Source organism: Rhea americana, unplaced genomic scaffold, assembly GCF_003343005.1.
Source record: "Rhea americana isolate MKP2758 unplaced genomic scaffold, rheAme1 scaffold_263, whole genome shotgun sequence".
NCBI classification, from domain to species: Eukaryota; Metazoa; Chordata; class Aves; order Rheiformes; family Rheidae; genus Rhea; species Rhea americana.
The window spans coordinates 146,846-162,347 of record NW_028186383.1 but is presented as its reverse complement, the minus strand read 5'-3'; the positions used below and the strand labels follow the sequence as shown (position 1 = coordinate 162,347).

Genomic DNA, 15,502 nt, shown 5'->3' with positions numbered 1-15,502 from the left:
GTGTGTGTTTTCTTTTTCCCTAACGGTGCCATTTCCAGCAGAAACAACTGGTCCTGGCCTTCAATTTAAGAAAAAATCCCTTCCAAAACGTTGATGGAGAGAGTGTTTGTCAGTGAGGTGCAGTGACTGTGTTTTTCATTTATTATCTGGGCTTTTCTCCCCGTATTTCTCAAAATCATGTTAATTCTGAGCACAGCTCTCTGCAGAGAAGGTTACGCTGTCAAAGAGCGGACTCTGGTAGTAGCATACCTTTCAGTCAGGGAAAGCTTCTCTTCCAGTTACMAAGTTCTGTGTCCTTTCACAAATGTGTCTCAACCCCTCTTTCCTGATTGCCAAAAGTATTTACACTAAGTCCAATCTCTTAATAGACCTTCGTTGTTATTATTTTTAAAAAAGCCTACTTCAGGCCTTGTTTCTTAGAGAAAGCTGCTGTCTTCAGAAGTACCTGAGGGATAATGTTTCTAGATTGCTGCTGCTGTTGGAAAACACAGTACTGTTTTTGTTTCATGTTAATAAACCCATTCTCAATTTGTTGAAAATGTGGAAGTTTCAGTGTAGTTATGAAATAAATTATTTTGCTTGGCTGGAGGACTTAAACCAGTGGAGAATGTTTAAGCATTTTTGGAGTCTTGTACAATAAGACAGTAATTGTAGCTCACAGTTTTCTGTGTAACTTTTCATAGGCAAATTTCTGCTTTTTTCAAAATACTTTAATGAAGTGTTCATTAAAGTATTTAACGTATTCTTCGTTTCCTAGTCTAAATTTCATGCATTTGTGGCATTGCACTATTCTTAGAACTGAGTTTTTACCTAAAGCTGGTTAACCTGCTGTGTATGCTTCATCAAGTACTTCCTATATACTGAGTTTTCTGAGATCTAGGTAGAGGTTTTTTTACAGATAAAATTCAATGAAATTAAGCCTCAGTACYTGAAGTATGAGTTGTCACAGCATAGTGGTATGATAGAGATATCTGCATTTGCTAACTTCCTGGGAAGTTTCAAGGCTATGGAAAGCTAAGGAAGCAGCCCTGTATTGTTTCCAGAGCTTTTGTGAGTGTCTCTTCATGTCACTGCATGATGCTTCTGATGCAGCATCAGAAGTGTTCTTGCAATTTCAGAAAAATAACATGTGATCCTCAAACTTTCCCAAAAGTTGTTCCATTGAAATCTGCAAAGATGTATATKAATTTAGACCATGTTGTTAATTTCTTTGATCATAGACTGTGAACTAAGTCAGGCAAACAGCTTGGATTTCTCTTCAAAACATTTTGATGAAAGGATAGCTTGGTCCATGTCCTTCTGCAAGTACTTTATACATCCTAATTCTGCTCAGCACAGTGAAGCAGTGGAATGAGAGAGTGAACTCATTAAAAGTTCTTTTTGGTGAAGTAAGTTAATTCTGTCTGCCACTTCTTATGGAAAAGTTTTGTAGTCATACAGTAACTTGAACATCAATGTTAGAAAGATTTCTTGTAGCATTGTTACCTTAAGCTGACTGCATATTTGTTGCATTATTGCTGGCAGAACTGAGGCCACAGTTCAGGGTAATTCCTTACTCAAGTGCCGTATTTACTGTAGCCTTACTTCCTTCCTGGGCCTACACAGTGCTATTTTGGTAGTGCTTGAGYAGTCCTAAGTGTTGTAGGGAGGTAAGTGATGGCATAAGATAGCTAGAAAGCCAGTCATTATTGGTGTGTAGGTCAGCTTTTCGTTGGTTGTGCTTTACTGTGTGGTAGCAACAGTACCAAGGAGGGTAGCTCAAGCAGTTGTGGTGCTCAAAGAGAGAAGAATAAGTAGTATAAAAGTAAATACAGTCTGACTTGAGACTGTTAATACTAAAATGCATTGAGGATAAGTTGGATAGGATTGGGACTGAAAGATTGAAAGGCTGAGTAGAGATTTTTTTGCCAACTTAATAAATGTGTGTTTATGTAATATAAAGTGTTAAACTGAGAATAAATACATAACTTTGAGTTTCTTCCTTTTTTTGTCTTGGTAGTGTTCCTTATCCTTATGTTTGTGCCAAAACTTAAATTTTCATTCTGTTTTAATGTACACTTATTTTTCTGGGAATACGTATCAGGTTCAAAAGACAATAAATGTATTTGACACAGAGCTCCTAGATTTTATCAGCCTCTGTCCTTGTGCCTCACAATAAATTTATAGTAACAATAGGCAAGYAAATATCCCTCTGCAAACCTGTCCTGAAAATTTTCCTTGACAATTTTAGGTGGCAAGATACATGCAGCAGTATGCTTTTTAGAAGATAATAAAATTATGAATGCTTGTAATGGAATATCCACGTTTAAAAAGCAGCTTCGTATCAGTCAAATACATATGCTTTTGATAAAACAGCAGGTAAAGGTTATTGATACAAAATACATTCTATTATTATTTTTGCAATTTCCTSTAGAAGTAATTGAATTGAATTCTTTATTGTGTAAGTTGAATGAACTTCTACATTAATTATTTTAGATTAATTTTGAAACATCCAGAAGCTCATTATGACTCTTGGGTTTTGCTTGTTTTGTTTTGTTTCTCCCTCCCCCCTGTAGCTTAATAACTTCTATGTATTAAAATAAAAACATGTCACCCACTTTGGCATTTAAAACCAAAACCTCAACAAAATGTTTTTGCCTTATGGCCCCAGATGAAAATGGAAAACCAACTGCATGTGAAATGTTGTTTAATGTATCAAATACATAAAGAAGATTACACAAATGTTTTGCAGAGTTTACGCAGACTGATTCTGAAAAGGCAACATGATGCAGAATATGACTTAGTCTGCTTGTTGTGAGACATAAAACTTTGAGATCAAAGTGTTAGAAAGTAAGACTTCTTAAACTCTCTGAAGTAAAAGTTTCTCCAGTTTTTATTTCTACTCTGTTTTCATGGTCTTCAACCCATACCTGTCATGTGCAGGCTTGCAAACAATAAGCATCCGCAGCTCAAGATAATTTCAGCAAGCTTTGAGGTGTATGGCTTTGCAAATCTGACCAGTCTTTTTTAGAGGCTGTAATGCATATTTGAAGACCCAGATATACAGTTAAAGTTTTTACATGCACACACGCGTGTATATGTCATGAAACTTTATTCTGGAAAATATTAAGATAAAATACTGTGGAAATTACTGGCTCTTTTCCCTGTCCTTAATCATTCACATAACACTTTGGACTCTCAGGAACTCAGTCAGCTTCATTTATGACAAGGATGTAAGCCACATGTTACCTAAGAAATTGTTTCTTGGTTGCTGTATTGTAAAGAAAACTGTACAAGTCAAACCCAAGTCTTTTATTTGTTTAACAAGGAGGCTGATAAATTAGCTGACTGTCTCCCTCTGGCTTCAAAACTGCACTGAACATCATCTTGCTTGCAGGTAATCCCAACCTGAGGATGCCATATAGAGGCATTTCCGTGTGATTCTCTCCAAGCATTGCTTCCTATAGTGTGTAGATAGGCTGCATATAACAGATGCAGCTTCCTGTCTTTTGATGAAGTATTCTGTTCTTTTTTAATCTGCCAAATGTAGTAGGTTGGCAGTTACAGAAAATTTTAGGTTTGTAAAGTATATAGATTTTTTGTTTTAAGAAACAAATAATTCTGCTGTAAACTGCTGTGAAATAATTTTGATGGAGAACCATTTTCTCTGTCAGTGAAGGTGTAAATGGTAGATTTTACAGTATTTTTACAGAACTTGTTAAGTGGTCTCTAGTTAAACAACAGCAACAACATAAAGACCCCTAATATTGTTAGGTAAACCATACTGATCTGTGGTATTTTTGTTTGCCTCCCAAAGCAGTATATAATAAGCAGTTGTATTTGCATTAACTTGCGTGCTACAAGATACCGATCTGTAAGAAGACTTGTATAAGGTTTCGATGGTCTCAAGTTAATGTGAATTCAACTCAGATAAATTGATTTTATGATTTGAGACTGCAACGTTAACACCTTTGTTATTGTACCTCTAGTATATTCTGTATTTAAAATAGTACATCAGTTGCTGCTCTTGATGCCAACATTGTTGGAAATGGAGCTCTAATCAAGCCTTTTTACAACATATGATCTCCATTTTATTCTTAATTAATCTAGATGTGTGGTAAATGTGTTGAAACAACAATTTGTTGGTGTCTGAGTAAGGGTCCAGTCCCCCTAAAATCCCCACTCTGAAGCAGTCTGCATTCCTCAGATAGGTTGAGCAGGAATTAGTGGGCTATTCCAAGCAATCCCTAAGCAAGTTTGTTTGATCCCAAGATCTTTCTGAAGAAGTGGTTGAGCTTGCTATGTTTTTTGTTATTTCTAATTTAGAGAATCCTAGCTCACCAGACTTTGTCTTGGTAAGTGCTGCAAGTAAGTACTGGGCAGTAAAAATCTGTAATATTAACTGAGTTTCTGGCTTTAGTACCCTTTAGAATCCCTTATATACTCTTTTGATCAGTAAGCAAATATCAGCGTAGGAGGTTTAATAAATGAAGTAAAGAAACAGAGACCAGTAGTATCATGGTGAAGTTCTGAACTACAGAAAGAGAAAAACTGTTGAAGTTTGCCTTGCAGGATGTGATTTGTGAAAGTTGTACTCCCAAAACAGGGTAGGATTCTTACTGGGGGTGAAGCTCTTCTTGCTAGAGCTAGTGAGAAGTTGCTGACTGCAGAATTCTCACTGGGTATGCTGAACAGAAGCTGCTTGTGCTGTCACCCTGGTTTGATGAAACTTGTGCTGGGAAGAATTTTCCAGGTTGGAATTTTGGTCAGCTCGGAGAGAGACAGATTCCAGAATAGTTGGTTTGTGCATTCAGACATGCAAGTCTCTTGATTATGTGCAAGTTCTTAAGTCTGGATCTTCGCAAGGTAGATGTATGTTTATTCTGGAGTTCTCTTCCCCCCCCCCCCCCCCCTTTTCTTCCCCCCTTACTCTTGTGGAAAACAGAGGCAAAAAACATGCTGATCCAAAATTCTGTGAAACTTAACTTTTCATCTTGGCTTTTGGAAGGAAGGAAGCTGTTGATTAGCAGTAAGCATGTCTAAGAAAGCACTTTCTCCCCTTCCCAGAATTCTGTTGAAGAAAGATTACAAGAATCTATAGGTATTCTTCAATAGCATGCTGCAGAGATTCTCAAGAAGATTAGCACAGGCTATCAGAGCTTATGTCAGTATTTCTCTGATTGTATTAATAAAGTTTTTGTAGGTTCTCACTTGAAGCACATACACTGCCCTGGGACTAGTCATAGACCTTTAGGATGATCTTTTTGCAGAAAAACTGGTTACTTGGGAAAACAGAAGTATGAATAGCTACTTCAGTATCTTACTTAATGGGGGGAAGGGAAGTCCTGTTTGTAATCTATCTGGTGTTCGCCAAAAAAAAGCAGGAGGGGGCTGTTACATCAGTACTGACTGATATCTCGTGTGTTACAAAAATAAGTGTTTTTTGAAATCTGCAGTAATTTAAATGATGTCTAACATGGAAAAACAGGGATACAGATTCTCTGTATGAGCATTGAAAAGTATGTGTCTATTTTCTCTTTTTTAATTGGGTTAACACAGGTTTTTTCATTTTACTTACGGTGTGTGTGAATTTAAATGTATGTCAGAGAGAACAAGAGAAAAAAACAGAATAGTCTGTGTGGATGTATATAAATTTTTAMATTCTGGAACCTTAGAGCTCTGCTAGTTTTCACAGCAGAGTTTCTATACTGTTGGCTCTACGGACATTTGACCTGCTTCTGGAGATGGTTCCTGTAAGGGTTTTGAATTTTTTGTCAATCTCGGGCAGTATATTACTTCGCATAGATAGTGAAAACTTATTTTCTTATCCTGCATATGAGAATTTATACACCAGTGTGAAGTTGCTCAATGTAAGGCCTCAATTCTTAATGGGCAAGCTAAACATAAYGTACATTGAGCAATCCCATTACTTTAAATGTCTGCTTTATGTTAAATTCATTTTCCAGTGTGCATCAGGACAAAATGATGTCTGTCTGAAAACTTTAACTGCAGTGTTATCTCTCTAGCAGATGGGCCAGCGGGGGTAGCTGGATGTTTCTGTCTCCAGGTGATTGGAGTGCAGGTGTAGGAGAAAAAGTAGAAGTCCCTGATCTTAATCGTGAATAATTAAGAGCCTCTAATTTTGATGCAAAATTAGAAAATTTGCATGTAGGCTAAGCCCTGGCAGAATGGGTACCGTCCTGAAAAAGRGTTGATAAATCAGGACTTCATAAAAAAAATTCCTATGCGGTTTTGCAAATGCAGTCAAAATTCTGTTCCCACTAGTTCCAACTAGTGCAGGTCAGGGCACTAGTTGTGCAGATTAATGCATGTACTTTTTTTTAAAAAAAAAGCATCCTCCAGACTTAAAAGGGTTGCAAATTTAGGAACCAATGTAAAATTTCACCTTCTCTTGTAAAGGAAACAAAATAGCAAAGTAATTTTATGAGAGTAGATGGAGATAATAGTTTCTGTATAGGTGTGTTTATCATGTATATTTGACAGTAGTTTGAGCACAACCCTGTCTACTGTTTCCCRTATATGTTTGGGCTCTAAACCAGAAGGAATATAATTAGTTTACTCTTTGTTCTTATTAAGCCTTCTGCCAATGAAAATGGGAAGGAAAATATTTTAAATAAATTGTTTTACATTCTCATTTTCCCAAACATAAGACTTCAGTTAATATCTGTAATAGAGCACAGTAGTCATAAAAACTTGGAAAAGCAGTCAGTCCTTAAGCATGAGAGGCCAATGCACACCAATTGGGTATGATTTCCAGTGGACAGATAAAGGTTCTGCTGCAAGAAGTGTTCCAAGAGCAGCTGGTCACGAGAGGCACTTGGTGAGGAAGAAGCCTTGTCCTGGTAGGCCCCAGACTGACTGAAGGTCCCTCATCTTTAAACAGAAGGAAGAAGTGGTTTATTTTTTTCTGGTTCTGTTCTGGTGATTTGTCTGTAGAATAAACTCTGCTTTATGGAGGTCTGTATCATTGACAGTAAGAGACTGATTTTCAGTATCTGACATTGTTGAACGTTCTTGGTATAAAACTGGTTGGATTTCAGATTGGTTTCAGATTGGCAGTGATCCTAACCTAATTTTCCTGTATGTATTTTAATACAGATACTGATTTTTTTCTTTTTTAAATGAGCAATATGCACTTAATAAATCATGACAGTTTAGAAGGATCACTTTCAAATGTTTCATTTTTAAGGATTTTTCCTCGTACAAAGGTTTAAAAATGTCTTAGACTGTCAACTGCCAGGCAAAGTTAACTTATGACTCATGCAGCATCCAAGATGGGAAATAAAATGCTGGAGATTCTGGGATGAGCAGATAATTTTGAATCTTAATAGTGCAGAAGAGAACTATATTACAAGTGGTCTTCAGTCTTGTTTTTGCATATTATACCCTAAAAACCTGATAGTACATAAGCCTTCCCTGGTTGTCTTTGTATGAAATTTATTTCGATACTGAAACATTAAATATTAGGCTTACTTTTATTACTTGGGTATTGGTTCATCAAAGGACAAAATGAAGAAAGTGAATAGCTCTTAAAATATTATTAATCTCTTGGTGCTTTGAATTTTGGAAGAGTGAAACACTTTTCCCTTCTCCCCACCTCCAATTTGATTGTATTAAATGGAGCTTAAAAATAATGTTTGGGTACTTACAAGTATGCAAAGGGGAATTTGTGTACTTACCAAATATTCTTAGAGCTGGTAGTTTTAAGATAAGCATTTATGTTATGTAAGTGCAAATAATGGAGGATGTCCTTTCATGCGAAAGAAATACTTTCAGATCAACAATTGAAAGGTAATTAACTTTGTCCTGTTCATCCCCCTGAAGTGATTTTTTGGATTGGATTAAAATGAAAATTGTTTTCAACATGGTGGATTAAGTTGCTTCTCTATCATACTAACTTGTGACTAACACTGTAAGTCAATTTCAGTGTTTACTTCTTTCTTTACCTCTTTAAAAAGGAATAGTTTTWTTTAATAGTAATGGGAAATGAAAGCTATCTTGATCTGTATGAGGTATTAAGTCACTTGAATTTCTGATGTCAGTAAATGAGCACTTTTATTTCAGTTAAAAATATTTGAACTTTGGTTTAAAAAGACTTAAGACTTAAAGAAGAGTATCACTCAAACCTTCTTTCATAATATTAACTGATAATGTTATGCTTTGTATATAACTGGTGAGATTGTCTAAGATCCTTACACAGTATTGAACATGTTTTTTTTTTGGTGTGCATATTGGTTCTCTGTGCCTTAACCTGTAGGTGCTTAAAGGCGCARTGAAGAAGGATTTAAGAAACAGTTTGGTAACTATTACATATAGATAAAGTGTTCCTAATAATAGAGAGAACTGAAATCATTTGGAGAGGAGTTATTAATAACACTTTTTTCGGTAATGTTGCTCACTCAAAGATTTTGTCTTGCATTAAGTTTTCCTTTCGTAGGGTACAATAAAAACCTAGACTGAACCGATATTAATCTTTGCTGAATTACATGTTGTTAAATAGCATAGGTATTCCAGAATAAAAATATAGCTGTGTGCAAGAGTGGGTTCTTTACACTTGATGTATTAACTTCTTTGCCTTTAATATGGAATCCCAAGTGTATGAGTGAAGTATATTGTTGTTACTGTTCTCTCGTGGGGAGCCACATAATAGGCAGACGTTCAGCTTAGGGCCCACATGACAAAATTCATCTGCAATGCGATATAAAACTAAACATAAAAATATATAGCTAAAAATCCCTTTTGTGGTTTGCACATGCAGGTTTTGCAAACTGCAAGCGCTGTCTRCCTCATTTACCAGTGATTTAAAGTACAGGCTATGATAGCCTGGTGGCTAAAGCCCTCATTCAGAACATGATAGTCAAGTTAATTCTCTCCTTTACCCTTTGTCTCTGCAGAGTGCCTGAACACCAGCCTGTCAGCTGCTCTGAAGTAGGGAATACTTTCTATTCCTTTTTAAAGCTATTCTGTCCTGCAGAAGATTAATGGAGTCAAAAAGGAAAGAGCTAAAGATGGTATGTTTTCTCAGCCCAGAGGATTAAGTAGCTGCCTTGGAGGGGGAAAACCTGGRACCTTCTTCCTGGCCCAATTCATCTTACCTCTTGAACTATCTCTGCACAGTGGAATATTTTAATCAAGAAGTGAGAGTTTCCCTTCCACAATGGACYGCTGTACAGGTTGCTCAAATCTGTGGTTTGAATTCCCTCAGGTAGTGCAAGGTCCTTATGTGTTGCAGAGGGGTAAAATGATCATTCATCCATGACTCATGATGTAGTTGCAAATGTATTTTATTCAGTATGATTCTGTGAGAGGATGATTGGCAGGTTCATATTTCACTTTCAGAACATGCTAAAGGAGATAGGTGAAAGCTTAGCCTTGAGGTAGGCATTGATTCAGTTCTGTTAAGATTAAATACTTGTACATGCAAAAATAAGGCTAAGGGCTACTGAGGAGTTTTTAATAATAATAAAAACAATCCCTCTGGAATTTAGGTACTTCCTAGATTAAGCAGCTCTGTGTATGTGGAGGAGAGGGGTTTTGATTTTGAGGTCCTTATTTTTGTGACTCTTTAGGAGCCTGACTCACCTACTATGTCCTGACTACCTACAGTTTCTGTTAATTTTTGGAGGAGTGTCTTGTGCCTAGGCACTGAAAAAAAATCTTAAGACAAAAATGAGATGTTTTATCTCGAATTTTGATAAGATTGTTTGTGGTTCTGACCTTTACAGTTTGTCAGAATGTACTTTGCTTTGAATTGCATTTTTGGAAAGCAGGCCATCAGCCTCAGATCTGTTGTGTCAGCGGCTGAATATGATAGGAATTGTGAGAATATGCTGTGCTTGGTTGGAGACACCAGCTTAGCAGACTCAGAGTTGATGGCATATGAAACTTAGGCTCTGGAGAGAAGTATTGTTGGCTTATTTGTTAGTCTGAATTTAACTTGCTTTGCAGGTTACCTTTTCCCTAGCGATTTGTATTAACTTTGAGGGGTTCTTTGTTTTTTCCTCTATCTTCTGTATCTTCTTCTTTGTTTTTCTTTTTAACTCCTTTAGATACATACCATTGATGGAGCTTCTGCTCCTGATAAGGTTACTTGATGCTTCTTTGTGCTATAAGATGAATGGTTAATTTCCTTACTGCTTTGATAAACGTTAAGCAGTTGGGCTGAAAAGTCTTTGTAAAATATCTAATGAACTTTAAATTTTTAAAGTTGATTCATCACTGAATAGAGGACAGGTATTATGAAAAGGTTGTTCATCCACAGAATGCTAGTCCTAAGGAATTGTGTGTTCTTATTCCGCGTTATCTGAAAATGCCTGAAAGGGACCACAGGTTTTAACCAATCTGCTAACTGTCCACAGTGGGTGGCAATTGACTCTTAAGTCAGTGTTCATTTGGTTCTGTTGCCTTTTTATGCTTCCATGGAGAGATGGGTATGTTTYGACTGTATTTTTAAGCAGGTAATTATTCAAAAGCTCGAGAAGTCAAAATCTCTCTTTTCTCTCTCTCAAAATATATATATATATAAAACTCTAAATTGTGAAAATTCAGAATTGAATTTTCCAAATTAATGTCCTTAATTTGGTCTGATAGTGCATATGTTACTATAAAGTAAAAAGACAGTTGGTCTTCAGCTTGTAACTATTAAAAAAAATGCTGGAAATTGAGCTCTCATGTTCTGGCTCATGAAGTGTTGAGCAGACCACTGAATAAATATGTGCTAACATTTCTTTGTAAGATACAGAGACAGCAAAAACTTCCTTAATGAGGCTAATAATTCTGTCTATAGGCTCTAGAATTTGGAGTTTAATTAGTATCTTATAAATAAGTGACAGGGCTACGCATTTTAAATAGTGATGGAGAGTAGAAATAATGTAAATATTTTCATCCCGTGCAGGCAACCTTTGGTCTTTTCTCAACTTTTGAGTTATTGATCGTTTAACCTTAATGTAATTATATAACACATTTTCTATATGCATAGTCCAGATAAAGGTTGTGAAACGATTTTCTCAGTATCTGTTGCTTAAGGGGGAAAACAAAGGATATTACTGACCACCAGAAATTGCTATAGAAGTTATCTTTGATTATTTACCTGATTATATTCAAAATTTACGGGAAAACTTACTAGTGAAAACTTGCTAGTGAAACTTACTTATTTCAGAAATAAAAACTGTCAGGAAACTTTGAAATAATGTGATATATAGAGAACATTTTCAAATTTTAATATTTTTAATAGCAAGTCACTTTTGCTTCTTATGAACATACACAATATATTCCTGACTGTAGATAAAAATATTTTTGTGTGCATTACAGTGAAGCAGCTTTGTGAAAACGCGTTATTCTCTGAGGAATGAAACTGTTAAACCCTAGTTTCCTCCCTGGTTTTGGAGATGTATGTGAGCTACAGAATAGTTTTTTCCAGTATTTAGAAATGCCCCTGCTTCAGACTATTTATACGCTTAAGAATATATGAATTTTTGCTGTGGCTGTTCCCTCAGTAGAGATACTACCTGTCTGCTTATTTGTAAAACTTTGATTTGATGGCCCTGAAGGGAATGAAATGCACACAGACACAAAAAGCCTTATTTGTTTGAGCTTTGTGCCTATAGGAAATAGGGCTAAAACAAACTATATTCAGTGAATATGAGTTTAATTCTGAATCTTTGAGAAGTGGCTAGAGAACTAAGTTTCTTGAGTAGTAACCTGTAGTTTGTATGAGTTACAGTGGCATATGGAAATGTATTTTATTTAGTTACTATTTCAAGGGTTGGGAAGTCCTTGTTTGACTGAAAGTAATTATTGTTTAAACATAGCCAGTGCCTTTCAACGCCAGTTACTCTCTATATTTGTATTTCACTTAAAATGTATTTAATTTTGAACAGGTGCATATTTTTTATTGTTATACTTCTATTATGTGAATTTTACAAAAAGAAGATTCCTCTTACTTTGCACCCCCAGGGAATGAATAGAGTATTAGTTGTCATTGTTTATATTCTGCTAGAATTTTCCGCTATTAGGAATTATAGATAACAACTGATTTTTTCATGCACAAAAGAAAGCAAATCTACAGAAGTAGGATTCTTTTTGCGAGTTTGAAACTTCTTAAATCTTTGACTTGTATGGAAGCTGAATGCCTTATATATGAGATAAGTATTATGCCATATTGGTCTTAAACTTTTTGTACAGTCTGGTGGAAAAGGAGAGGGGGGTCTTTGCGGTGTCATTGTATTCAGCAAGTGTGTTGTCTTTCTATCTTTGATAATTTAGTAAAGAAAATCACAAAACAGAGGTTAATTCCTTCCTCTCTGTGAATTTAAGGAATGTTCTTTATTAACTGCTTCTTCCTCCTCTGCACACTTGGAGATTTCTCGTCTGTGTGAATGTTGTACAGATGGTATTTGAAAGATCTTTCCACTTTTGTTTCTCTTTAATTGAGGCAGTGTGCTCACTTTCTTCTTAGACCATAAAGGGGTCCATTTAATCTTTCCATTTACTTAGGGTTAACTGGATTAAAATAATAAAGGGTTGCTGCACCGTAGCTTAAATTGAGAGGATAAAGTGATATCTTCAAATGAAAGTAAGCTTTTATTATTATTGAAAGTGAAATGGTAGAAGTGGTGGGGGCGGCAGCTAGAGAGAACTAAGACTACGTGGAATTAAAAGGTAATCCAGCCTGTTGTCAGAAACTTGCCCAGCTGAGGTTAATTTGAAGCCACAGGTGCAGCCATAATTAATCACAAGATCCAAGGCAGTGTGGTAGATAYAGAAGCTGTACGGAATAGTGTATTACCATGTGTTCATATAGGCCTTCTAGAGAAGACTGAAATAGGAAAATGAATCTTACTTCAAGCATGGATATTCTAGTGGTACAATATGAATGTGCTTGGTACGGTGGAAAAGCAGAGTCCTTTATTTTTTCTTTCTTCGTGCTGAATTTTCCTATTAATTATCACTTGCTTACTTTAAAAGCCTGTTCTTCTTGAGTTTCAACTCTTGCAATGTAAGTATTAGTGAACTTTGTGYGGAATAAATTTCTCTTTTAGACTTCAACAATGTTTCTTTTGTTACAAGTGAGATAGATTTCAGATATCTAAATTTGGATTATGGCTTGAAGATGAGCTTGTTCCTTCCCAGTTTGTTTTAATTAATGAGTTTTTGGTATATTCTTWCAAAGATGTTTTTTCCCATGACACTTTGCAAGTAATTGCAGAACCTTGCAGGAATTTTTGCAAAATTTTGTTTCTCTTTTTGCAAATCTTTGATCCCAGGTGAATGTTATTTATAGGAGCAAAGGCCAATTTACCTACATGTATTTCAGGTGAGAGTTTCTTATTATCTGTCAGATAACCATAAATGGTGATGAGAAAGTTAGTAGTTTATAACTTGCTGGTCAAGGTACTAGTTTTGCAAATAAGGTATGAAGCCATTAGTTGGCTAGAGTGTACCTAATGAAGTGTTTAAAATGAAAMCTATTTTTTTTTAATGAAAGTGACTTTATAGTTTTCCTGAGGTGTTGCTTAGATTTTTCATCTCTATCCCTTAAGAAGGAAGAATTCCATATTGCACTTTAGGAAAGAATAATTATCGTTATCGATCATATTTTTTGTTTGGTGTTACATTGTGTAAGTGCTATTTAACCCTCCAGTTTTGAAATTGTAATTAATTTTAATTTTCATGTCAAATAAATTAGAAAGCAAASTTTATTACAAATTCGCTTTTAACTTAGAGAGAACAGCAACATAAAAAGTGTTTATACTAGCAAATAATACAGTGATCTTGTGTAAACCTTTACAATCAGAAATATGGCAAGGGTCTTCTGTTTCTATTACTTTTCCTRTTTTTCCCTCCCTCTTCTCAGGTTGTCTTCACTTTTCTAGCACTGTTTCGCTGAGTACAGACTAGCATGTGTATGCGTTAACTGAGGGGTGTGTTTCTGTATTGTCCCTTCAGTACCTGTGCGGTGTGCTGTGGAGTTGACTTGGGGGCGAGGAAAAATTCATGTTATTTAGTTGTTAACATTAAAAKAAAGGTCAGATTAATGCTGACCAGAAAATCACTTTGAGAAAGTGTTCTGGTTTATTACTTTTGTCTTTTTGGAGTATGCTTTAAAAATAAGTGGACAGCAAGGGGACGAGGACAAACTCTTTTCAGTTGTCCTGTGTGACAGGACAAGAGGCAATGGGCAGAAATTGAAGCACAGGAAGTTCTGCCTGACCGTGGGGGAGAATTTCTTCTCTGTGAGAGTGACGGAGCACTGGACCAGGTTGCCCAGAGAGGCTGTGGAGTCTCCTCTGGAGATCTTCAAGGCCCGCCTGGATGCAACCCTGTCTAACATGCTGTAAGTGACCCTGCTGAGTGGGGGGGGTTGGACTAGATGATCTCTGAAGGTCCCTTCCAACCTTACTGATTCTATGATTTTTAAAATTACTTTTGAAATGCATCAGGATTCAGAAACAAGCTCCATCTAGAATTAGTTTGTGCAGCCTGCATCCATAGAATTGACAGGTTATATATTTTTAACACATATGCCAGAATTCACGTGTTCATGCATACTGCTCTATAATAAGAAGCACAGAAATGCAAATTTTTATGGGTTTACTGATTATCTTTCTTTTTTCCTTTCCTTTTCCCTATATACATTTCAAATACTCTGTCATCTTTTCTCAAATAAGTAGGCACAGAATCTGTTCCTTGCCTAAGGCATTTTATTGTTGTAGGAGATTGTATATTGGCTTCTATAGTTAGCTTTATAGAGAAATTGCTTTAAAAATTATTCCTTTTTACAGAACATGATTTTGTTGCTGACTGCTAATGTTGAGAAGTTGTTTTGGAGAGCACTGGAGTCTTGGACTTCTGTAAGCAGTTTCTTTGACCCTTAACATGACTGTATAAAGGCTTAAGAGGATAGCATAACTATAACATGTATATGTATATCTACATAGATATTCATATCTGGATATACCTATATTTTATATATGTACTTACATAATTGCTATTTATGGGATTTATATATATACGTGCCTCAGTATAAGATTTATATAAATGTGTGTGTGTATGTGTGTGTATATATATATATGAAAAATTTAGATGGGCCTCCCTGTTATCATGCTGTAGATACCACCATACCTTACAARAGAGGAAAAACATTTTGGTATATTCATCTTCTGCCAAGATGGAGAAGTGAGCTGAGCCTTACCTGGAAAAGGAATTCTCATTCATCATCTCCCAATAAAACTAATCTTTGCTTGTGAAGCTAAMCTTAATTTTTGCTGACAGCAAGCCTGCTGCAAGACAGGCTGCTGCAGTCCTGTAAAATAACAAGAAATAAAGACAGAGCCTGACTGAGTTTTTTTCCCATTCTTAGCCTGCCTCTGCACAGCTGTATGAAAAAGAAAAAAAAAAGATTTACTTGGATTCTGTGATTTCCTACAATGAAACACATATAGGATGATTTTTCTTATTTAATTCAGTAAAAGTGTTTCATTTTTTTTTCCTTTTTAGTGCT

General features: G+C 35.8%; 1 protein-coding gene across 6 annotated transcripts in view; it reads left to right on the top strand.

Moving 5' to 3' along the window:
* The first annotated feature begins 37 nt into the window (after positions 1-37).
* Positions 38-15,502, top strand: part of SOCS6 (suppressor of cytokine signaling 6) — a 27,245-nt gene continuing 11,780 nt past the window's right edge. For 4 of the 6 annotated variants that reach the window (XR_014896210.1, XM_085307756.1, XM_085307755.1 and 1 more), the window contains exon 1: positions 14,783-14,852. The gene's annotated coding sequence lies outside the window, so the exon portion shown is untranslated. Of the gene's footprint in view, positions 118-13,269; positions 13,316-14,782; positions 14,853-15,502 lie in introns of those variants that run through there. The other 2 variants (XM_085307752.1, XM_085307757.1) reach the window with 2 other exon arrangements.